Here is a 23,892-nt window from a genome sequence, read left to right as displayed (position 1 = left end):
GGAGGCAGAGGCTGCAGTGAGCTGAGATCGCACCACTTCACTCCAGGCTGGGTGACAGAGTGAGAGCCCTTAAAATAAAAATGGATAGGTTTGTTTTGTTTTGAATGAGGTCTATCGTTTAAGTACCTCAAGCAAGTGTAAGGGGAAAATCAGGGACAACTGATTTTCAGTTGTCAAATTTCAGTTGTCCAAAGCCTCAGGACAACTGAAATTTGTGTCATTGTCATCATCTTTAACATCACTGCCACCACCACCATCATCATCATCATCATCACCACCACCATCATCCACATTCCCTAAGTTCTCTCTGTACCAGGCCCTGCTCTAAGCTCTGTACATACATTAGACATACATTAGCTTGTGTAATCCTCACAACAAGCCAGTGAGGTTAGGTACTCTTATTCCCCTCTTACTTCCAAGAAAACTGAGGCTTAGATAAATTAACAAATTTGCTTAAGGTAAGTCGTACACAGATTTCAAAACCCAGAGCATCTGACCCCAGAGTCTATGCCACCACACCTTGCTGGGAGAAATGACTGAGCTCCATTATGGTGTCCTGAAAAGGACCCCAGGCTCAAGAATGTTGGTGCATCCAACTATTTTCCTCAGGAAAAGACTGCAGAATGGCTTGCAGCAACATGCACCCACTCCTGAGTTTGTGTCCAAGGTCCCAGCAGTGAACTAGGAAGGCAGCAGGTCCCAGGGAGAGGGGTATGAGACCTCTGCAGCCAGGACAACAGACAAGTCACTCCCCTTGGCCTCGGAAGAGAAGCCGGATCCTGAGGATTCAACCAGATAAGGAGAACTGAAATGAGTGAGGATCAGAATCGAGCAGTGTCCTCTTCTGGAGGCCAGAGGGTAGGGCAGACTCACTTGGTGGCTGTGTTGGTTACAGCCAAAGGCCAGAGGCCACTGAGAACCTCAGTGGTCTCTGGGGACTTGGCGGGTTGATTTCCAGAGAAAACCCCAAACACTCGAGGGCCCCTTTAAGAAAAGCCCTACCTGAGGACTCAGCCTGTTTTCCAGTTTACCCAACTTGCCACTGTCTTACAGGACACAGCTAAGTAGCTATGTGACCTCGAGTGAGTCACTGAACCACTCCAAGTCTGAGTGTCTTCCTCTATCATACAAGACACTAGAATGAGCTCCAAGAGAATGGCTAAATCCATGGAAACCCAAATAACGGTAGCAATGCAACAAACGTTCGCTATTCTTTATTTTTATTATATCCACTGAACAACCTCCAGAGGTCAATGGGCAGTGATGATCACTCCTGCAGCACTGACCAGGAAAGTGAGGCTGACATGGGAACCTGCCTCTGTGCCTTTGAGCTCCCTTATAAAGTGGAGTAACAACGTGGTTTCCGTATATAATTTTACTTAGTCCTCACAGCAGCCCTGGAAATTAACTGCTATTATCCCATTTTGCAGATGAATAACTGAGGCTTGGGAAGATGAGCTGACTGGCCCAAGGTTACCCAGCTAGTAAGAGGCAAGAAATTTTCGAGCCATGGCTGGTGTGATTTCTGGCTGATTCAATGTCGCAGCCTCGCTGAGATCGGGGAGTCTCTATGGGGGTTGTGGGTGGGGCTCCACCTAGTCTGCCTACCACATCAATGACCCTTCAGCAGCAAGAAGGGTGCAGTCAAGACTCCAGGTGGTCCAGGAACTCAAATTTCCCACATGTACTTGGTGGCTGCGAGAGGGAGACGCCCCGACTGCCAAGCCCCCACCTCGACTCCACAACACTCACAGAGAAGGCTGCTCACCGCCAGCACTAACCTCAATTACTATGAAATATTTAGGTTAAACAAAAATACAGTATAAAGAATAATATAAGGCACTTGGTGGTTAAATGGTTAAAATGGCAAATTTTATGCTATCTTTGTTTAAAATTAAATTTAAAAGAAGGTGAGCAATTAGCCCAGAGGATCATTGTGAGGATTAAAGGACATAATACAAAGAGCTGGCACATGGAAAATGCTTAAAAAGTGGTGGATATCGGCCAGGCGTGGTGGCTCAAGCCTGTAATCCCAGCACTTTGGGAGGCCGAGGCGGGTGGATCACGAGGTCAAGAGATCGAGACCATCCTGGTCAACATGGTGAAACCCTGTCTCTACTAAAAATACAAACATTAGCTGGGCATGGTGGCGTGTGCCTGTAATCCCAGCTACTCAGGAGGCTGAGGCAGGAGAATTGCCTGAACCCAGGAGGCAGAGGTTGCGGTGAGCCGAGATTGCACCACTGTACTCCAGCCTGAGTAACGAGCGAAACTCCGTCTCAAAAAAAAAAAAAGTGGTGGATATCATAGCTGGACACACTGTGGCTCACAACTGTAATCCCAACACTTTGGGAGGCCAAGGAGTGCAGATTGCTTGAGCTCAGGAGTTCAAGACCAGCCTAGGCAACATAGTGAGACCTCATCTCTACAAAACAACAAAAAAAAGCCAGGTGGTGTGCACCTGTGGTGGTGGTGTGCTCCGGTAGTCCCCGCTACCCAGGAGGTTGAGGTGAGAGGACTGCTTGAGCCTGGGTGGTCAAGGGTACAGTGAGTCAAGATTGCACCACTGCACTCCAGCCTGGGTGACAGAGTAGGACCTGTCTCAAAAAAAAAAAAAAAGGTAGATATCATCATCATCATCATTGTCATCCTAGACTTGCTGGTTTAGAAAAGAACCCCAGAGGTCACCTGATACAACTCTATCTGTTTCAACATGGTTTCGCCATGTTGGCCAGGTTGGTCTTAAACTCCTGAGCTCAGGTGATCCACCAGCCTTGGCCTCCCAAAGGGCTAGGATTTCAGCACGAGCCACTGCATCCGGCCTTGACCTTATATTTTCACAACAGTACTCTGCAATATAAAGAAGCCACAATGGGTTGATTCACATTTCTGTTGGTGGAAAGTGAGGTTTCCATCAATATTACAAAGGATACTGCCATGGACTCCCTTATACACATCTCCTCGTGCTTACCTGTGCAGGTAATTCCCCCAGCTGGAAGTAGAATTATTGGACAATATGGGTATGTGCACCTGCAACTTCCCTGAATGTTGCAGAATTGTTTTCTGAAGCAACTGTGACATGTTGCACACCCAGCAGCAGCGTATTCTTGCCAACATTTAGGGGAGGCAGAGAGATGCAATTTGGGAGAGGTCCATGGGGCTTTTCGCCTGGAGTGACGGTGTTAATTGTTTAGGTGCTATTCAAATGAGCATTCCTTGTATTTTTCTTTATGGTAACTTTCATGGAAAATATTTCACACAATTTTTACGAAAATAATTAACCCTCCGTTGACAAAAGAGCACATCTGATCCTGTTGCTGTCCTACTTAGAAGCCTTCTATGAAATATGATTATTCATGGCCCTCAGGGCTGGGGCTGACCAGGCTGCCACCTGGCCCAAGAGGCCCTTTGTGGCAGGACCCAGCTGCCCTCCCTACTCCCTGACATGCCTGACACAGTCCCCAGAGTGGCTGGTGCTGTCCCAGGGCCTCCCACCCCTGCCAGGAATGCTTTCCTCTCTGCCATCTGCCCCACCCCAGCCCAGTTATTTTGCCTTAATGACTCCGGCGATGAGCCCAGGCCTCCTCGTTTCCCCTAAAATCTCGCTTCACCTCCTATGCCCACACCATCCTCTCTGGGGGCTGCATTAGAAGCCCTCTCTGTGCACACTGGGGTCCTCTATCATAGCCCCTGCATGTTACCATTGGGTCACTTGTCTCTCTTCCCATTGGGCCATCTGTGTTCTCAGTAACAGCCCAGGGCTCATGAGCTCATGAATGAATGTGTACATATTGTCAAATCCCCTTTTTTTATTTTTATTTTTTAATGAGACAGAGTGTTGCTCTGTTGCCCAGGTGGGAATGCAGAGGCATGATCACAGCTCACTGCAGCCTCGACCTACAGGCACAAATGATCCTTCCACCTCTCAGCCTCCCAAATGGCTGGGACTATAGGCATGCAGCATCATACTCAGCTAATTTTTCCATTTTTTGTAGAGATAAGGTCTCATTATATTGCCTACATTGGTCTCGAACTCCTGGACTCAAGTGATTATCCTGCCTCGGCCTCCCAAAGTGCTGGGATTACTGATGTGAGCTCCTGCACTCAGCATCCAACCCCCTCGTTTTAGAAAAGACTAAACTAAGCTTAATAGAGAGAAAGAAAGTGTTTGCTGGCCATGAATTCAGATTTGATTCTCAGTTGAATGCTTATCCTCTCTAGTTTACAACTTGCTTTAAAACAGAAATTAATTTTAGTTAAAAGGTTGGTAAATCTGGTTAAATTTGACCACATAGAAGTAAAAAAGTTCTGCATGGCAAAAAATAACAGTAATGATAATCCCCACAATGTCGATGAAACCCCCAAATCCATGAAATGGTATCTGCTACACAGATCACAGACAACAAACTAATTTCTCTAATATGCAAAGCAAATGAATACCCAAAAGAAAAATGGGCAAAGAACAGGAAATTCTAGACCCAGTAAAAGAAATTAAAATGGCTCTTAAAAGTATAAAAATATTTAACCTCATTCATAAAGAGAGAAAGACAAGTTAAGATTACAAAGAGATATCATTTCCCTTTCAGATTGGCAAAGATCGGAATATGCTGTGTTGGCAAGAGTTTGACGCAGCGGGCCCTCTCCTGTGCGGCTGGCAGGAACATAAATTGGTATAACGTGGTGGGAGGCAATTCGATAACATTTATCAAAACGACAAATGCGTATGTACTCATGGACCCAGCAGTCAGACTTCTATGATTTTTTTAACAGATAAAGTTACATATGTGAAACACAAAATATGTACAACAATATTCACTGCATTGTGGTTTCAATTTACCTAAAATTTCCATCTTTGGGAATGATTAAGAAAATAATAAATTATGACAGGTTCACACAGTGAAATCCAAGCCAGGCTTTCAAAAGATGTGATTCTTTATGTACCAATATGAAACAATCAACAAGACGTATTATGTAAAAACAGACAAAGTAACAAGGTACAGAATTGAATTGCTATCAGTTGGAAATATATGTGCTAATATAAATTAAATACAGAAGATATATTTAAATACATACATTACAATATCTCTAGAAGAATGCACAAGAAACTGGGGTCAGGGTTGTCTCCAGGGAAGGAAGCTGGTGGCTGGGGGCTGGGAGACCTGCTTTTCACTGGACACTCTTTTATACTTTTTTCTATATTACAGCATATACATGGTATGAAAAGCAAAGACATTTACATATTTTTAAAGAGATTAACTCCTCGGATCCACTTTTAGAAATCATAAAACCTATTCTTGCTTTTCCTTACTCAGATACAGCTTATCTTTGTACAGAAAGAAATAAGACAGAAGGAAGAGAAACAAAGAAAAGCAAACATCCCACTGAGATTTCTTTTCTCCCCTCCACACTTTAAAGATAAAAACAAAACAAAGCCACAAACGCCCTACTGATCGCTCTGCTTTCTTCTTCACTTATCCAATCCAGTAAAAAGCTTTTCCTCTACTTCCTCTCTCTCTCCTGCTGCGAGCAGGAGGGGGAAGCCTCTTTCAGCTGGGAAAATTGCTGGTGCCACAGAGAGTAAAAGCGCCAGAGCTTCACATCCTGTGGCTTGTTTCCAAGTGGTGGTCTCTGGGGGCTCCAGGGCCAGGTAGGGTTCAGGGAACACTGGGGGAAGGGCCTGAGAGGCTCCCACTCAGAAGGCTCATTGCTTAAAGCAGCCCAGTGCGTCCCATGGCCAGTAGATCCAGGCTTGTGCGTGGCAATTCTGGGAATTCTTATGCCCAGGAGTCTGCTTAAAAACAAAAATTCATGAATCTATCCAACATTCTTGTTTTATAGATGGGAAAGTGATGTTCAGGGAGACTTCCATGACCAGGAGGCACAGCCAGGAAGTGACAGATGGGGCAGCAAAGCAAGGGTGGACAGAGACTTGGAACCATGAGTCCCACTGGAGAGGTCCCCGACCTCTCCAGACCCTGGCCGGTGGAGGTCAGCTGGAGAGGAGGCAAAGGAGGCAGCCTGCAGCAGAGAACATCCTCCACTTCGGACACAGCTGTGAAGAGATCCTGCCTTTGCCCTTTACCAAACACAAAGCCTTCGGGCGATGACATCCTGGTGATCAGGGGAGGCCCCTGCCCACTTCCCATGTGGGGATTCAATGAGATGACAGATGGGAAATGCAAGGTATAAGCTTAGCAAAAATCCAAGTCTGCAAAAAAGATCCCTTCCTAACACACCCGCCCTCCAGACCCCTCGGCCTCAGCCATTCAAGACAGGACACATGGATAGGCGCTGGCCCACAGGCCTTGTTTCCACAAGGTCCGCCAAGAGGGAGCCCAGCCATGAATCTAGAGCAAGCCCAAGTCAGCCCGGTAGCCCAGCCCTGCTCTCAGCAACCCCCACCACATCCGTCCACATGCACTGTCCCATGGCATGGCATGGTGGGGGACGACCCCTGGCCTGGAGTGACCCATGCTCCCTCATGGTTGCCTGGGCCTGCTGGCTCATTTCCCTTGGCCTCCAGCAGGAGGGCCACCTGCTCAGGCAGCCACCAGGGAGGGGAGGAGAAGCCATGGAGCCAAGACAAACAGGCCCAGCAACTGGGTCCATGGGCTTGACCTGGGATGGCTCTGTGCTGGGCAGGAAGGGAGGAGGGTGGAGATCACAGCTGGTGGGAAGGCATCCCACCATTTTGGAGGGGATTGGGGATTGGCGTGGAGCATGCTGGTGGGGGCTGATCATGGAACCCTCCAGCCTGAGGATTCTTGGAAGCAGCCCACATTTATCCCCAGATAATAATACCTCTCTCAGAGGACAGTTGTGTGACTTAAATAAAATAATATACCTAAAGTGTTTAGCACACTGCTTAGCACACATAGCACTTAATAAATGGTAGCTTCCTTTTCTTTCACTATCATTGTTACCCTGCTATTTCCCCATGCAGTTGCCGTACTGGAAAACTCAAACTCAAGGTATTCTGAATAGGTCCTACTTTTTTTTTTTTTTTTAAGGCAGAGTGTCACCAGGCTGGAGTGCAGTGGTGCGATCTCAGCTCACTGCAACCTCCACCTTCTGGGTTCAAGCAATTCTCCTGCCTCAGCCTCCTGAGTAGCTGGGATTACACGCACATGCCACCATGCCCAGCTAATTTTTGTATTTTTAGTAGAGATGGGGTTTCACCATGTTGGCCAGGTGGGTCCTACCTTTTACACCTCTGAGCCTTTGTGTATGCTGTTCTCTCCACCTGAGGAACTGCTCCACATTTCTCAGGGCATGTCACCACCTCCTCCAAGGATTCCTTGGATTCCCCCACCAGGTAGTCTGGGCATTCCTGCTCCTGCACTTGGCCCTGACTCTATGTAGCATGTATGGCATTACATCACAGAGGTGTCAGACCTACCATCTTGGAACCTCCTTAAGTGTAGGAACTGGGATCCACTTCTCCCTGTCTCCCCCACACTCAGGCTCTGTCCCTGAGCAGGTCCTCAGAAAGTGTTTGCTGGCTAAACTAAATCCTAGGCATTCCAGAATCAAAGGTGCCAGGCTCACAGTCTGCAGCCCTGGTGAGAGTCACTGAGGTTCGGCTCCAGTCCGACATCCCACAATGACCTCACTGCATGCTCATCCAACACCTGAAAGTCCAGGCTCCCTCCCATCTCAATGATGCTGGGTCCACTGGCCCAGGGAGTCCATCTGGGAGGCATGAATCCATGGGGCAACAAGAGGCCTAGGGAGGGGAGGCAGGACTCAGGTTCAAGGTTTCGCCTGTGACCTTGGGCCAGCTGTTCCCCCTCCCTGACCTCAGTTTCCCGATCAGAGAGTTAGACCAGATGGCCTCTCAGAGCCACATCCACTGTGATTTATTCTATGTATTTCCACTGCTTTCAAACACCTCCTGGGCTACATCTGACCAGTCTTATTCTCTCCCTTCATTAATGCTTAGAGATAGCTTCGTTTCTGATGGGAGGCTTTCAACTCACTTTTCCAAATCATGAATTTGATCGTATTTCTAAAGCCCCCACATTGTGCCTTGTGGAGTACTAGAGACATGGAGCTAAGTCTGGAATATGTGCACTCAAGCAGCTCACTATTTAGGTAACTATTAGCAGTCATCTGCTCATACTACAAGCTCCAAAGCCTTCAATGGCTCCCCACTGCCATCAGCATAAAAGCAAAATTCCACTCCAGAATCCCTCTGCTTCATCTCCTCATTCTCCCCCTCGCCCTGTCTTTGCCTTCACTCATGCTGTTCCTTCTAGTGATAACACCCTTCCCCATCTTCTCACATATGAATCTTTCCAGTCTGGCTCAGCTGCACCCCAACACTTGGGAGCCCCACTCTCATGCTGCAAAAAGGGCCAAAGTTATTCCCCCTTCCTCTAAACATTCACAGAGCCAAGGGAACGCTGTGAAGGAACAGAGACAGGGAGAGACAATCAGGACCTCCCTCCCTCAAATCTAGCTCAGACTCCAAAGTGCAGTTTTGGGGTGGCCCCTCCTCAGGACACAGAGAGGAGAAATCAGACGGTTTCAGAGGCAGAGGAGGCAGAGGAAAATCTGAGCAGTCAGGGCAGAGTGAGACTTTCCTCCCAAGGGTCCAAAGCCAGTTTCCATGGAAACCAGGCGGAATCCCAGCCATGAGGAAACAAACAGCAGGATTAAGGTTTTCCTTCCACACAGATGACAGCGATCTGGCCAGAGATGAAGAACAGGAATGAACCCTCACCTCTCCTCCTCCTCCCTGCCACAGGCTCAGGGACATCATCTGGCACTTCCTCTACCCCGCTGGGCCTCGGTTTCCCCTTCCGCGCTGTGGGCTGGATCAGTGTTTCCATCTGTGGGGTCCTAAAGCAGTGCCCGGAACTAGCCTGAGCTTTGGAGCCTTGCCTCCCTAGGGAACTGTAGCTGGCTTTGCAAAGCTGCCTCTCACAGATGATCGTCCGGAACCTGAGCCCAGAGCTCGTGCTAGTTAGCATTTAAGGCCCGAGGAGGCTAAGGAGCGTTCCTCTGGATCCCGGTGAAGGAGCCCTACGGAGGTGTCCCGATGGAGGAGTGAGGGAAGCAGAGGACGCCCCGCGACCGTGCGCGGCAGTGGCCCCTGGCGGCCTCTACGGGAACTGCGCTTCCACCAAACGCAAGAAAAGCTTTCTCCCTGGGCTGCAAACCGGGATCCAACAGACTTAAAGTGAGAGGTCTGTAAGGGACCCAAGAGAGCAGGTCTGAGGCCATGCAGTGAGTGTGGCCAAGCCAGGCCTAGAACCCCCCACAAAGCCTCCTTTCCGTCCTCTGCTGTTTCCCTGCTCCGAGTGCTGGCAAAGGTCGAAAGTGCCCCTCAGGCACCCCTCCCATTCCCACACACGTCTCTAAAGACAAAAGGCACACTTCAGTCAGCCTAAACAGGGACACAGTGACTCCTGCAAGCGGGTGGTGTATTCCCACTGTGGGTCCAGGGCTCAGGGGGTCCAGATGACTATACTGCCTGTGGCCTGGGGCTGGACCAGTAGGATAAGGGTATGTACGGTAAGGTGGGGGGACTGCCCTTGGGACCCTGGCGCCTGAATTTCCTGGCACTTAGCCCCTGGGGAGAGACGAGGTCCAATTCTCCTCCTCTGCACCTGTGGCATGGGGGGCAGACCTCAGAGAAGCCACATGTCCTTCTTCCTCACCCTTTGCCAGCTTGTTCTGCCAGTAGTTGGGAGGGTTGGGTTCTTGCATCTTCTAGGATTGTTCTTTCCCTTCCCTTTGGACACCCCTACAGAGAGGTGGCCCTGGAGGACTCTGGATATGTCTAAATCACACCTCCTGGCATGTGACTTCCCTTTCTCCAACCTCCCTGGAGGGACAGGAGCTCAGCAGCAGCAGACTCTGTGGGACAGTGCAGCTCACCATTTGGTGGGGAGCCTCCTACGATGTGTACCCATCCAGAGCTTCCACTTGCTCTCTCCACTCACGGCCACCTGACCATTGCTGCACAATTTGAAGTCAGAAGTCCTTTCTCATGCTGAACTGAGGCAGCTCTCCCTGAAACTCCCACCCGCCTGGCTGGGCCCAACTCTGCCCTCAGACCACACACAAGTCAGCCTCACCCACACCCTGACCTCTCAGATGTTGCACGGGGTGGTGGAAAGGGCCTCGGCCTGCAAGGTACACTCTGCCACCAACTTGGCGTATGACTTTGAGCAGTCCCTTCCCTTCTCTGAGCCTCAGGTTCAATATCTGTAAAACTAGAGCCTTGGACTAAATGTTTTCCAAAGGCCCTTGCCAGGTCTGATGGCCTCATTACCTGCCTCCTCCTTGTCTCCCGCCTGTGTTTCAGTTTTTCTAACCACCCCTAACTGCCGGTTCCTTCAGCCCACAGCCTTCAGGCCTGGAAGAAATGATCCAACAGGGGCGGGGACAAACCCAGCTCTCCCGACAGTTTTCCTTGTCTTTGGCCAGCAAGGCCCAGCCAGAGGCGACGAGCACTGTGCTCAGGAAAATGTCCCAACTTTGCCTGTGGGGAAACTCAGCCCCACCCAGGCTGGAGTCTCAGGGGCTCCTGGTTCCACCTGACTCCCTTCCCGAGGCAAATGAACACAAAACAACTCAAGGTACCTGGGGATCCATCTGTACCTAGCAAAGACATGAGAGGTTCTTAGAAAAACCTATCCCCTGATGCGTTTCTTAGAAAAAGAACTGTTTCCCTGCCAGGGAACAAATCCTGGATCAACTTAGAAAGGAGACCTGGCTTGGCCACAATCAAAGACCCTATTTTTCTGAATTACAGAAGAGCATTTTTCTACATGCAAACTTAGAACGCCTCCTTCTCTTTTCCGGTTTTCATATATAGCATAGGAATTTTCCTGTTCAATGAGGTTACTGTATGAGCTCTCCTCCCTCTCTCTCTCCCTCTCTCTTTCTCTCTCACTCTCTTTCTCTCTTGCTCTTGTTCTCTCGTTCTTGCTTTCTCTAGCCTCTGACCTAAACTGAGAAGATGATTTGAGGAAGCCTGGAGCTGAGGTCCTGGCTGAAGCTTGGTTTTCCTGGCCAGCTGCTGAAAAGCACTTAGCCCAGCACGAAAAAGTAGTACTCACCTGTCCAGCATCCTCTCCTGTTTCCAAAGCATCCTCTTACCTGTTCTTTCTGCCAGGAGGGGGAAAACCCAGGGATCAGTCTCTCATTTTGCAGAGGAGGGAATCAAGCCCCAGAGAGAGGAAGTCACTTACTCAGAGTCCTCAGTGCAGCAGCCAGCACTGAAGACGTGAGGCTGGGCTCTGCCTGTTACAGCCCTTTGCCTTCCAAGCTTTCCTTGTGGTCTCCCAAGTGCAGTTGCACACCTTCATATTCCCACAGTCCCCTCCATCCTTCCTCCCAGACACCCTTATCCATCTGCCCTCAGTGGCCAGTTCCCCTTGCTCTCTCATGCTTAGACGTGGCCAGGTCCCCTTGCTCTCCCATACTCAGACGTGGCCTGTTCCCCTTGCTCTCCCATGCTTAGACGTGGCCAGTTCCCCTCGCTATCCCATGCTTAGACGTGGCCAGTTCCCCTCGCTATCCCATGCTTAGACGTGGCCAGTTCCCCTCACTCTCCCATGCTTAGACATGGCCAGTTCCCCTCGCTCTCCCATGCTTAGACGTGGCCAGTTCCCCTCGCTATCCCATGCTTAGACGTGGACAGTCCCCCTCGCTATCCCATGCTTAGATGTGGCCAGTTCCCCTCGCTCTCCCGTGCTTAGACGCGGCCAGTTCCCCTTGCTCTCATGTGGTTAGACGTGGCCAGTTCCCCTCGCTCTCACATGCTTAGACATGGATTCCTGGGCATGGACCATGCCAACTCGTCTCTTAGTCCTCAGCACCAGCACAGAGCCTGGCAGAGGGGACTCTGAATGAACAGAATGACAAGAAACAACAGCATCAGCAGCTAAAATTTTCTACAGGCTTGCTTCATGCCAAGTGCAGTTCAAGGGGCTTTCCACCAATCAGTTCATCCTTACACTTGATTCTTCATGAGACAGATGACATTATTATCCCCATTTTACAGGTTAGAAAACTGAGGCTGAAATTACTGTTTCAAGGCCATGAGGTTAATAAGCAGTTGGAGTCAAGATTCAAATGGGTCCAGGTAGGGTAGCATGGTGTGAAGGCTGCAGCCCTAGCCACATATCAAAGTCATCCAGGGAGCTTTTAAAAGTCAGAGGTCTGCCCCTCCTGCTTGGGCCCATGGAATTAGGCTCTTTCAGGGACTGGCCTGCATTGATCTGATACCCACTCTCAGGTGACAGCCACAGGTAAGGGCTAATTGCCTGGGCTCTGGCATCAAACAGACTGGGCTTAGTCCTGGGTCTGCCACTCATAGGCCTTCCGCAGGTCACCTCGCCTCTCTGTAGCCTCCTAATCTGTAGAGTGGGGCAGCACGAGGATCTGGCTCACAGAGTCGTGGTGAGAACGGACAGCACAGTGAGAACCCTGCTTAGCACAGGGCCTGGTGTGCAGTGGGCACCTGGTAAACACTGGGAGTCCTCACTTGTTGGGTCGGGTGCTGACCAGGGCCAGGCACTCTCAAGCTGTCAGTGCACAGCATCTCTGTTCAGCCTCACAACCACCTGCTGGCCATGAGAGAACTAGCAACGTAATTGATGAACAGGCCCAGTGGATAAGGAACTGAGGAGAGCAGCCTGGAGGGAGAGAGCGTGAGTGACTCCCCCAGCCTGTGACCCAGCTCTGCTGATAGCGTGTGGTGACTCCCCCAGCACGTGACCCAGCTCTGCTGAGAGCGTGTGGTGACTCCCCCATCCTGTGACCCAGCTCTGCTGAGAGCGTGTGGTGACTCCCCCATCCTGTGACCCAGCTCTGCTGAGAGCGTGTGGTGACTCCCCCATCCTGTGACCCAGCTCTGCTGAGAGCGTGTGGTGATTCCCCCATCCTGTGACCCGGCTCTGCTGAAAGCACGGGGTGACTCCCCAATTCTGTGACCTGGCTCTGCTAAGATGGGGTAATTCCCCGATTCTGTGACCTGACTCTGCTGAGAGCATGTGTTGACTCCCTCATCCTGTGACTTGCTCTGCTGAGAGCATGGGGTGACTCCCCCATCCTGTGACCCAGCTCTGCTGAGAGCATGGGGTGACTGCCCCATTCTGTGACCTGGCTCTGCTGAGAACATGAGGTGACTCCCTGATTCTGTGACCCAGCTCTGCTGAGAGTATGGGGTGACTCCCCCATCCTGAGACCTGGCTCTGTTAAGAGTGTGCGGTGACTCCCCCATCCTGTGACCAGGCTCTGCTCGCCACCTCTCGCTTCACACACGCACACATGCATGCTAACACACACGAACCCCTCGGTCCTGGCAGCAGTTAGCTGCCGTGGAAGAGCCAGATCCGGAAGCAGCAGTGGTTCCTGCAGTCTTACTGCGTTGGGGGTCTTTATGTCCCTTCCTTTATCCCCTTCCCCAAACCTCAGGTTCCTGGATCCTGGGCACAGGGCCACCCCAGGGACCATGTGAACCAGGTGGTGCAGTGAAGGCCGGCAGATGCGGGCAGGCGTGAGCAGCCATGGGCATCTGGGAAGAGTTTTGTAGTCAACGCCTCTCGGCATATGGATGTTCCTTTTCCATTTGGGGAACAAAGACTCTTTGACTGCATTGAGGGCCTTGAATCCTGAGGATGACATCAACTGAAATGAGTCATCACCCCACCCGCAGGCAGCTCTGGAGGGTGCAGCTCCGCTCTCGGAGGAAAACACATGAAAAATGGCACGGAGGAGAAGGGACCTGTCGGGGGCATATAAGGGACACCGGACAGGAGCATGCAGTGACCTGCTGCGAGTGTACACTCTACAGTACAGCCCACAACTCCTGGAAGCCATCAGGCCCAGCATTCCAAAGGGACATGGGACTGCTGACAGGGCCAGGGTAGACACATAGACCAGGGGGTTTCCAGCAGCATTTTCCAGGGCTGGGGATGAAGGAGGGAGGGGCATAGAGGAAGCCTCAGCAGGCAAAGTCCTGCCCCTTGACCCCCTAACACACAGGCACACATGCACACACCTATACATCCACACATAACACAAGGCGCACATGCACACACCTATACGTCCACACATAACACACAGAAACACAGACGCACACTTATATGTCCACACATAACACACATGCACACATGCACACATGTATACGTCCACACATAACACACAGGCACACATGCACACATGTATACGTCCACACATAACACAGAGAAACACATGCGCACACTTATATGTCCACACATAACACACATGCACACATGTATACGTCCACACGTAACACACAGGCACACATGTGCACACTTATATGCCCACACATACACAGGCACACATGCACACCCCTATACGTCGACACATAACACACAGGCACACATGTACACATGTATACGTCCACACATAAGACATAGGCACACATGCACACACCTATACATACACACATACACAAGTCTGTTATTCTCACCACTCTCTCACACACACTCAGAGGTTCACATACTCATAATACACACTCACACATGTACTTTTGAAGGTTCATACCACACAAACTAACACACAGAGATACAAATACCTATACACTCGTTTATATACTCCAATGTATACCGACTCATGCACCTCCACCCACACTCATCCCAGACTCAAACTCACACACTGACACATACGCACACTCACACACTCACAATCTATTCATGGACCCTCTCTCACACACTAATACACATCCACACACACTCACCTTCACTCATGTACACACTCGAACCCAAGCAATTCAGACTTCATTTAATAATTCGGGTTCCATTACATCTCATTTAAGCGAAGAGCTCTGCAGCTAACAACAAGCAAGCCAATCACTGAGAGCCCGTCCACATCGCAGCTGTGGAAGCTGGGGTGTTGTAGGGACAGATATTTACAGAGGAGCCCACAGAAAGTCTGAGGCCCACGCTGTCTTCTCCTGCTACCTCCTTAAGGGCCTGGAGATCTCAGATTGCCCTTCCCACACTCAGGGTTTGGTTTCTTTGATCTGGGCACATTTTCTACCTTTTTCTCCTTTCCTTGTTGTCAGTGAAATCTTCTCCCCAGAGTTACAGACTCAGGGTCCTGGCTTCACAAAGCACTGAACCCCACAATCCCTCTGTTGGAAGCAATGCTAGTAACAGTACACAAAGAAATTCAGAGGGCTGCTGTGAACAGGTGATGCCTGGCATGTGCATCCAGAACCTGGCCTACGTAAGTGCTCAGTAAATGTTTGTTTTGTGCATGCATGAGTGAACGCGCAATAGCTGCTGTATATAGAGCCCTTACTACATCCTGGGCACTAAGTGCTTTACGTGCATAGCAGTGGTTCTCAACCCTGGCTGCACAGTAGAGTCACCTGGAGAGACTATTTTTTGAGATGAAGTTTCACTCTTTTTGCCCAGGTTGGAGTGCAATGGTGTAATCTCAGCTCACCACAGCCTCTACCTCCCAGTTTCAAGCGATTCTCCTGCCTCAGCATCCCGAGTAGCTGGAATTACAGGCATGTGCCATCACACCTGGCTAATTTTGTATTTTTAGTAGAGACAGGGTTTATTCATATTGGTCAGGCTGGTCTCAAACTCCCGACCTCAGGCATCTGCCCACCTTGGCCTCCCAAAGTGCTGGGACTACAAGCGTGACCCACTGTGCCTGGCCTGAGGACTTTTTTTTTTACACTACTAACACGTACGCCTCACTCCCAAAGATGTTGCTTGAGTTGGTTCAGGTATGACTTTGGCATGGGGAGATTGTACAAACTTCCCAGGTAATGCTAATTACAGCCCCTGAATTCTTCACAAGAATCCCACTCTTACTGTTCCCAGTGTACAGATGAGGGAATGAGGTGCTGAGAAGTTAAATAATTTGCCCAAGGGCACCCAGCTATCAAATCCTAGTGTGGAGATTTTAAGCCCTCATCTGTCTGATGTGAGGCGTTGAGGCTCTCTCTGCTGCTCTCCGGGGATGTCACTTCAACCCAAGGCTGACCCACTCAAGGAAGCACAACCTGATTGTCCCAGCCCTCAGTGACCTGGGCCAGTGTGCCTCTCTATTCCCATTGTCCTGACTCCCTCCCCATGGCTTGGGGCATCAACACTAGGCACCTCCCTACCAGCTACCAGGAATGGGGCTCTGCTGACAGCGAGGGAGTCTCTCACAGGCTTCATCTTCTGAGCAGTTCTGGGAGGGCAGGAGGCTCTAGTCCTGCTAGCACTGGGCAGCCACTGTTCTCATCCTATCTGCCCTGACATTTTTTCAGAGCTGGGAGATGGATCAAGGAGCAACCTGGTATTAGGGAGAAAGACTCAACCAGCTCTAACTTCAAACCTCGATTCTGCATGGGCAACTTTAGATAAGATAAGATACTTCAACTCTCTGAGCTACAGTTTCTATATCTGTAACAGAGGAATAATGCCACCTACTTCAGGAGAGAATGACCTGAGATAACAGACATAAAACACTGAGAATGACCTGAGATAACAGGTCATAAAACACTGAGCAGAGGGCCTAGCAAAGGCACACAATCAATGAAGCATAGCAGTGGTGGTGGTTAGTAAGATCAGCGGTATTAGTCTTCTTTTCTCTCCCATGAATGACTGTCTAGAATTGCCACGAAAGGCAGCTTTGTGCAGTTTTTCCCCCGGACCTCAGTTTTCTCATCTGCAAGATAGGGTGATACACTCTCTCTCACGAGACTGCAGTGAGGATCCAGTAGGGTTCTGAATGTGAAAATGCTTTGCCAAGTACAACTTGCCAGCGTATAAGCAACAATTAACATGGACAAAGGGCTCCAGATGGGAGTCTCGGGGCTGGGAGCGGTGTGTTTTTTTTTAGATCAATGAAATCTGAACATGCTGAAATGCTGTAACATAGCCAGTACAGCTTAACAGGCAGAATTCTCTGTTGTAGCCTGAAAATGAGTTGTCTTGAATAAAGTAGAGCTGACCAGAAGCTGGAACCTGGGAATCAGCTTACTACTCCTCCTCTCCCCAGGGCAGGAAACCATGGGCCAGGCCCAACTGCAGCAACTGCAAGAAACAACTTAATAATGATAATAGCCTGGGTTCCCTAGAGTGGGTTCAGTGGTGACTGCCAAGAAAGATATGTCCATGTCCTCATTCCTAAATATATTAATCACATTTAGAGTCTTTAAGATGTAATTAAGTTAAGGATCTTGAGATAAAGAGATCATCCTGGATTATCTGGGTGGGCCTTAGATCCAATGGACGGGTGTTTTCATTTTCATAAGACACACATGCGGGGGGCTGGACAGACAGAAGAGGAAGAGGCAATGTGGCCACGGAAGCAAAGATTAAAATGATGCAGACACAAGCCAAGGACCACTGGCAGCCACCAGAAGCTGAAAGTGGCAAGGAATGGCCTCCCCGCTAGATCTCTGGGAGGAGTGTTATTCTGCCCACACACACCCACTTCACACTTCCGGCCTCCAGAACTGGACGAGGATAAGTTACTGCTGTTTTAAGCCACCAAGTTTGTGGTCATTTTTTTGCCGCGTCCCTAGGAAACTCACACATCCACTGAACGATTACGTACTGCGTGCTGCATCCAAGCACCATTGCAAGTGAGTTACCTCAACTGGGTCATCCAATACTCACAGCAACAATGAGGAGGCTTTCTTATTACCTCTCCCTTATAGATGAGGAGGTCAATGTGCAGAGGGATTAGGTCACACAGCTAGTAAGTCGCTGGGCCAGGTTTTGGACCCAGACAAACTGGGTTCAAACTCTATAGCCCGTCTGCTTAACCAGGACACCAGTGGTTCTCAAAGTGTGGTTTTTGAACCAGCGGCGGCAGCAGCAGCAGCAGCAGCAGCAGCATCTGAGGACTTATTAGAGATGCAGATTCTTGGGACCTACTCCAGACCTACTAAATCAGAAACTCTGGGCTGAGGCCCAGCACCCTGTGTTTTAACCAGCCCCCAGGTGACTCAGATGCACACTTAAGTTTGAGACCCACCGTGTTGCCGAGGCTAAGGTGGCATCCTACTACCTGACTGGAGGCCAGTCATGGACAGTCATGGAGCTGGAGACAAGAGCAGGCAGCCAGCGGCAGAGACGTCTTGTGCAGGGGCCGGAGACCCAGGCACAGGGCTCAGGGGCAAGACTCTAGCCGCTTTCCCCATGGACGGACCCAGGCAGGGCCCCAGTACCAGATGGTAGAGATGGTGCTTTCCTGTGATCATAGCACAGCATTCAAGCGACCTCCCAGCCAGGCTGATGGGATGCTAAGTCCCCTAAATGACTAGATCCCACTGGTGGAAAACAGGAATGTCCTAGGGCCTGGGGTGAGGCAGCCAAGTGGCCTGGCTGTTGGGGAAGAAGGCTGGCCAGCAGGAAGCCTGTCCAAGTCAGCCCCTACTGGTAAGTAGATGTAGAGAGGCTTGGGCACTCCAGCCCACTGGGACAGGGTCTGTCAGGAGAGGGCTCTGCAGGCAGGGGGAAACATGTGGTCTCCCACAGAGCTACTGCTCCCCAGGGAAAGACTGTACAGAGCAGGGTGGGCACACACCTTCCAGGAGGGGCCTGCAGTAGCCGCTTCCTGGCTTCACCCCCTCTTCCCCTTGCCCCATGCTGGCCTCAGGGGTCTGAAAACATTCAGGGAAAGCTATTCTAGCTACACTGTAAGCTGGGCCTGGTGGTCCCCATTCTCCAGACATCTTTCTAGATGTCTATAAGCAAGTCATGCTGTCTCCCTAGGAATCCCCACCCCACCCCAGGGCCAGTTGCACAGACAGCTCCAATTTCTCACTACTCTGTTATTATCTATTCCCTCGCCTGTGTCCCTCAGCAGCCTGTGAGCCCTTCAGGAGGCAGAGAGCATGTTCTGTTTCATCTCCCTATCTCCCAGTGTCACCCTCCTTAACACAAGACCGTGCCTGGAATAGGCATAAATTGAGCATCTGATGAATAAATGAATGAACAAATAATACACATGTGCATGAACAAATGAGCTTAATGGACTCTGGTCAAGCGTGATTATGTGCCCATCTTAACGGATCACATTTATCATCCATCATAAAGAATTCTAACGAATGCCAATAGTTGTCACAGTAATCCCACCAGCACCATTTAGCTTAATACGTATTTAATAGCTTAGCTCTTACCTGATCCCCACTGTTGAAGTGTAACATAACATTAATAACCACACAGAGTCTTGATCATGGCTTTCCTGGGGGCTGCACTCTCCTACCCCTACGCAGGAGGCTTTGAATGAGCAGCCTTCTGCAAAATGATGGACCTTGGCTCCGCCTACTGAACTGAGAGCGCCTCTCTTTAAACATACCAGCTTCTCAGACTTCAGACTTAATTCTAGCTGCCTCCACCTTCCTCCCCAATGAAACACCGTCTGGGTGGAGAATGTGAACAACAGTGCTTCCCCTTCTCTCTTATATACTGTAAGGGTCCTTGAGGTTTGGGTAGAGGCCCCAGGGAGGCTGCTTATGGCTTATTCCGGTGTCAGAGCATGAACTGGGGCCACGGGGCAAGGTAGGACAGGACAGGCCAGCCCTGCAGATCCCAGAAGAAGAATGGTAAGATCCCTGGTCCTCCCGCATGGAGAAGGCCCCCCACCTCCTCCGCAGGGATGCAGCATTGGGTTGGGAGGATTATTGAATGATGGAGGAGCTTGAAAGAGTATTTTAATTCTGAGCTAAGTCTTTCTCTAAGTGAAACATATCCTGAGGTGTTTCTTGAATTCTTTGACATGATCAATACTAGGTAGTCAATGAAATCTCTTAAGAGTTGTTATCCACAAGCCCCAAGGCAGCCAAAATTTACATTTCCCTAGGGGAGAATGGTCCCCTCTCTTCCCTCCCTGAAGGAGAGTCAGGAGGGGACCTTACTATCATTCACTCTGTCCTCAGCCCAGGCTGGCCTTGTCCACAACCAGCATCCACTTGCCACCCCTATCTGGACTTGGCCCTGGGCTGGGCTCTGGGGGATCCAGAGGACAAGGAATTGGGTTCCCTAGAAACAAAGGACCAGACACCAACACAGGGCTCTGATACAGGTGACCTGAGCTGGAACCATGAGCAAAGGACAGGAAAAGTCCTGCCGGGGCTTAGGGACGGAGTGCTCCCTGCCTACCAGGGGGCGGAGGGGCACTGAAGGGGACCTGAGGAGGGGGCAATGGAGATAGGCCTGGGAGGCTTTGCACAAACAACCCACAACCTGCAGGTTGCTCATGTTCTGCTCGCATAAAACACGGCGGAGCGAGCAGAGCATGAGCAACCCACGGAATTAGGAAAACAAGGGCAAGTGAGTGATTCTAACGACAGGAGAAATGGGTTCCCGAGACAGCCTCCAGCACTGGAGCAAAAAGGAGAGAACTATACATCCAGAGAGACTGAGACTTAGAAATGTTAATCTCACACAAGCCATCTCTGAGCTCAGCACTTAGGTGCCTTAGCTCAGCTAATCTCAGGATGGTCTGACGGGGTGGGGACTGTGGCTATGCCATTTTCAGATAAGAGGATGGAGGCTGAAGGAGCTTATGGCCGCAGGCCTTAACTACAGTGGCTGGGACTTTCCAGCTTGTGGTACTCTCAATTACTTTTTTTCTAGGGACTGGAGTCAGAGAGCCTCGACTGTCAAGCCAAGGAGACTAAAATTTATGCAACAGGCAACGGGGTGCATTGGCAGTTTCTGAGGAAGGTTCCAGCTGACCATTTTAGGAGGAATCCCCATTTCACCCCAAGCTGCTGCCCCAGCAGTTGGATACCCTTTCTTTTTCTTGCCAAGGAGAGGGTGGAATTGGGCGATTTGGAATGTGGCGTGAAGGCGGTAGTTTGGCAACAGCAGGAGACATACTTTCCTGCAGCCTCTCAGCACTTGGCATGCTATGCCCTGGGCAAAATCAAGCTGCCCTGGGAACAGCCCGGGACATCCCAACAGATGAGCTTGTGTGAATTCAGCCGGGGCAGACAAGCAGCGCAGGCAGAATGAGCTCATAGCTTGAGCGGGCATCAGGAAATCTCACCTACATTGACCAAGGTGCCGATGAAGAATCAGGGTAACCTTCAGAGCTGGGAAGGACTTCAGAAAACACCCAGTCCAATGTCTCCAAGAAGAGAAAACGGAGGCCCAGACTGATGGCATGACCTGCCTAAACAGCTATGGCATGTTGTATTCCCCTCACTGTAATACCCAGGCCACTCTCACTCATGACCTGAAGAAGGATGGGAAAGGGCCTCATACAGAGCTTGGTATGCACTAGGTACCCAAAGTAGGAAAGAATGCATTTGAATCCGTGGTGGGGGCCTGTGGTCCACATGCAATGACGTTGCTGCTGTTGAGTAGGGGGAAAGAAACAACCTAAGAAATTTGTCCGATGGTTGTTATTAAATGCACTGCATCTTTCTACAGACTTTCCTGCTCAGTTGTGCAAAGAGAGACCCATTCTCTGTGGGATGCCGGAGCCCCATTTGGCTCCAAAATGGGATTTGAGTTTCAGGGAACAGCCAGAACAGATGGTGACCCTGAAGTCATATTTTGAAACAGGCTGACTCTTGTTTAATTTAGATGAAAGTACAGCTTGACAGTCTCCAAATGTTTGCTGGAGGAACAGGCTGTGGACCGCCAGCATAATGGGAGAGGGAATCAGATCTTCCAAGATGAAAACCCAGTGGACGCCTCCTAACTAGAGACCAGAAATGAGGCGGGGAATAGGAAGGGAGGTGACCTTGAGGGAACCCCCGGAGGACCAGCCTCACCCAGAATGGTGCAGGGCAAAGGATAAGGAATTTGCTGCCAGAGAAACTTGTATGTAAGTCCCTGCTCGATCACATACTAGCCAGTTGATCTTGGGCAGGTACTTTAACCTCTCTGAGCCTTCGTTTCCTTATCTGGAAATAGAGGTGGCAATGCCTAGCTCTCAGGGTAGTGGTACAGGGTAAATGCCAGGTGCTAAGCATATTCTGTCCATTATGTTCATTCATTCATTCATTTGTTCATTCACAAATGACTATCAAGCACACAGTGTCACATGCCTGGCACTGTGAGTGTTGGAGATTTGGGGTGAACGGGATGGGCATGACTTTAACTTCGTGGTCATGCACTAGGCTCCCTATCCTGGCTCTGAGCACTCCTGGGCATTACCTGCTGAGTAGCTCACATAGCCCCAGCAGGTAGGACTCCTTTGTCCACCACCCACTAGCATCATCCCGAAGAGGAAACAAACCCATGCTCTTTCTGAGCAATGTGCCCAAGTCACGTGGTGCAAAAGTGCCGAACTAGGATTTAAAGTTCATGTTTCTGAAGCTCAGCTCTAAGCACACACTACTGTCAGGCACATCCTTGAGGATGCTGTGGATATGATCAAGCACTCGGGAATTTCAAAACAGTGCAAGGCCACCCACCTGGATATCAGAAGACCTAGTTCCAGACCCAGTTCTAGAACAAGGAACCCGTTGGGAGTCACACAGCTAAAATGTGTGTGACTCCCAGAAAGTCCCTTGTCCTCTCTGAACCTCCTTCTTCCCCTCTGCAATTTGGGAGAGCTGGAATAGCTGATCCCTGAAGTCCAGCATTTTCTGAGGCCTCAGGTTCCCAGTGGGCTCTGATGGAAATAAGGTGTTTAGAGGGACTTGCAGGACTCGTGAGAAGTGAGGCCCCGGGGGCCCTAGCTACCCAAGGTGCAGAATAGTGAACTGTGCCTTCTCCCACAAGGAGCCTATGCTATGCAGCACAGACCACACTGGGTGGGAGGCTGCCTGTGAAGACTGATTCTTAGAAATCTTGAACTGGAGGAGGGCTGGCCCGTTTCCCACATGCATATGCATGACAGCATTCTTCACATTCCACCCAAGATCCTCAGGCTAAAGCAGCACCACACACTATTCCTGGAAAGGTAAATGCAGATGGAGAAATGAAAGCTTCTCATGGCCATCAACATACACATTTCTATTCATTCCAGAAGCATTTATTGAGCACCTGCTCTACAGCAGGCACTATTCTAAGTGCCGGAGATACAGCAGTGATAGACAGGTTCCTTCCCTCTTGGAGCTGATGATTTGAATCCAAAGCTTTGGAGTGCAGTGACAATCTCCATCTTGTCAATATCAAAGCATTAACAGCCCCCTCTGCACACAGGTGTTAGGTGTTTGTAGACAGAAAATGTCCAAGTATCCTTTGCCATAATTCTAAACATCCCCCACAAGTTGGGGACCTCAAATCTATACATAACATCATCTCTGCTAAAGCACTCTGTCATCAGATATATCTGAGAGCCTGAGTCTAGCCAAAGAGCCCCCAGGAGCTTGGAAATTTAATTCTCCTGCTTTATCTTTAAAAGCACTTAAGTTTTAAATTCCACTCCAAAAATGTGTGTGTGTTTGTTTTAATAATATAAAAATGTTCCAAATTATTCTCCAGTTGTTACTGGTCTCCTTACCACAAATTACCAACCACTGAGTAAAATGCTCCAGGAAATAAACAGTGTGGCTCTTTGCCTGCCACTGTCACACGGCCCAGGACTGTCAACACACCCTTTTGAGAAGCAGGTCTCCAAAGGAATGCTTGGACAAAAGGAGTGTCACGCATCCCCCACATCTCATGGGTACAACCATGTCTAGAGGAATTGCCCCCTTGAGTGAAAGCATCCAAAAACCTCCCACCTGAGTTATTCCTCCTAAAACCTCATTTCTGTTCCCTGGCAAGAGAATTCTATGTTTATGGATGCAGGTTCTCAATACAGAGATCCAGAGAGAAATGAAAAGTAAAAAGAGATCATGCCAGACCTGGAAGAGCCTTAGCTCTGGTCTAACTTCGTCGTTGTATAGACGGAAGGAAGCTTTGCAAAGCCAGGACTGACTGGAGTCTAACCACAGAGGGCAATTCTGAAAAGCCTTCCTCACTTGCCTCCACCACCTCTTTG

General features: G+C 49.9%; 1 protein-coding gene across 1 annotated transcript in view; it reads right to left on the bottom strand.

Moving 5' to 3' along the window:
- Window positions 1–23,892, bottom strand: part of COL15A1 (collagen type XV alpha 1 chain) — a 117,977-nt gene that overhangs the window by 76,900 nt on the left and 17,185 nt on the right. The window lies entirely within an intron of this gene.

The sequence above is a fragment of the Callithrix jacchus genome, chromosome 1 (genome assembly GCF_049354715.1).
Source record: "Callithrix jacchus isolate 240 chromosome 1, calJac240_pri, whole genome shotgun sequence".
In the NCBI taxonomy this organism is placed as follows: domain Eukaryota; kingdom Metazoa; phylum Chordata; class Mammalia; order Primates; family Cebidae; genus Callithrix; species Callithrix jacchus.
This window is presented reverse-complemented; position numbering and strand designations above follow the sequence as displayed.